This window comes from Dendroctonus ponderosae, unplaced genomic scaffold (assembly GCF_020466585.1).
Source record: "Dendroctonus ponderosae isolate FM_Combo_2020 unplaced genomic scaffold, Dpon_F_20191213v2 Dpon_F_20191213_11, whole genome shotgun sequence".
Classification (NCBI taxonomy): Eukaryota; Metazoa; Arthropoda; class Insecta; order Coleoptera; family Curculionidae; genus Dendroctonus; species Dendroctonus ponderosae.
Window position 1 is genome coordinate 2,631,377 of NW_026017213.1, and position 2,268 is coordinate 2,633,644.

At 33.5% G+C, this 2,268-nt stretch overlaps 1 protein-coding gene across 1 annotated transcript in view; it reads left to right on the plus strand.

Annotated features, from left to right (window-relative positions):
- LOC109540768 (whirlin) overlaps positions 1–2,268 on the plus strand; it is a gene marked incomplete in the record, with an annotated part of 37,448 nt that overhangs the window by 16,033 nt on the left and 19,147 nt on the right.

Below are 2,268 nucleotides of genomic sequence, written 5' to 3' on the forward strand. Positions count from 1 at the left end.
TTTTCCCAATTTGGCAAATATTGGTGCAAAAACGGGAATTTTTCGCAAGTGTAACTCATTGCTTAAAAATTCATAGCTTCTAATCTAGAAGTCACAGGAACCTGCAACTTTCACAATCGATGGAATATGTCTCAGTCTAAACAAGAGGAAAAATACATCCAAAACTAAAAAAACCGTGATTTTTCCCGATTTGGCAAATATTGGTGCAAAACACGAATTTTTCGCAAGTGTAACTCATCGCCTAAAGATTCATAACTTCTAATCTAGAAGCCACAGGAAYCTGAGACTTTCACAATCCATGGAATATRTATCAGTCTAAACAGGAGAAAAAATACATTCGAGTCTCAAAAAACCGTGATTTTTGTCGACTTGGCAAATATTGGTGCAAAAACAGTAATTTTTTSGCAAGTGTAACTCATTGCTTAAAAATTTATAACTTCTAATCTACAAGTCTCAGTTACCTGAAACYTCCACAATCGATGGAATATATCTCAGTCTAAACAGGAGGAAAAATTCATTCAAAGCTCAAAAAACCGTGATTTTTGTCGACTTGACAAATATTGGTGCAAAAACAGGAATTTTTCGCAACTGTAACTCATCGCTTAAAAATTCATAACTTCTAACCTAGAGGTCACAGGAACCTGAGAATTTCACAATCGATTGAATATACCGCAGTCTAAACAGGAGGAAAAATACATTCAAATCTCAAAAAATCGTGATTTTTGTCGACTTGGCAAATATTGATACATATTGGTTCAAAAACAGGAATTTTTCACAAGTGTAACTCATCGCTTAAAAATTAATAACTTCTAATCTACAAGTCTCAGGAACCTGAAACTTTCATAATCGATGGAATATCTCTCAGTCTGAACAGGAGGAAAAATACATTCAAGTCTCAAAAAGCCTGATTTATGCCGACTTGGCAAATATTGATGTAAAAACAGGCATTTTTTGCAAGTGTAACACATCGCTTAAAAATTCAAAACTCCTAATCTAGAAGTCTCAGGAAGCTGAAACTTTCACAATCGATGGAATATATCTCAGTCTAAACAGGGGGCAAAATATACGAAAATCTCAATAAATCCTGATTTTTGTTGATTTGACAAGTGTGGGTCTTAACCCAAGTGCACTATACTTTGAAAAAAATAGCCCAATAATTTTACGTAAACTCCTAATCTAGAGCTGCAAGAAACTTGAAATTCATCACTTCGATACAACACACTTCAATCTAGACAACTTATAAATTTCACTGAAATCGAGTGAAATACTGACTTTTATCGTCTTGATATACTTTGAATTTAAAACGGGTGTTTTTATATCGTGCTTAAAAATTAATAACTTCCAATCTGGAGTAGGAAGGAACTTCCAACTCTCAAAATCGAGGGAGCGTGTTTAAGCCTAAACAGAGCGAAAGATTCCTTTAAACTCCAATAAATCCGGATTTTTGTCGACTGGGTAAATGTTGGTCTATAAATTTTTGTCCAAGTGTAACTCATTGCTTAAACATTTATAACTTCTAATCTACAAGTCTCAGGAACCTGAAACTTCCACAATCGATGGAATATATCTCAGTCTAAACAGGAGGAAAAATACATTCAAATCTCAAAACATCCTGATTTTTGTCGACTTGGCAAATATTGGTGCAAAAACAGCAATTTTTTGCAAGTGTAACTCATCGCTTAGAAATTCATAACTTCTAATCTAGAAGTTACAGGAAGCTGAAACTTTCACAATCGATGGAATATATCTCAGTCTAAACAGGAGGAAAAGTACATTTAAATCTCAAGAAATCGTGATTTTTGTCGACTTGGCAAATAATGGTACAAAAACAGGAATTTTTCCGCAAGTGTAACTCATTGCTTAAAAATTAATAACTTCTAATCTAGAAGTTACACGAACTTGAAACTTTCACAATCGATGGAATATATCTCGGTCTAAACAGGAAGAAAAATACATTCAAATCTCAAAAAATCGTGATTTTTGTAGACTTGGCAAATATTGGTGCAAAAACAGCAATTTTTGCAAGTATACCTCATTGCTTAAAAATTAATAACTTCTAATCTAGAAGTCACAGGAACCTGAGACTTTCACAATCGATGGAATATATCTCAGTCTAAACAGGAGGGAAAATACATTCAAATCTCAAAAAATCGTGATTTTTGGTTGACTTGGCAAATATTGATGCAAAAACAGGACTTTTTCGCAAGTGTAACTCATTGCTTAAAAATTCATAACTTCTAATCTACAAGTCTCAGGAACCTGAAACTT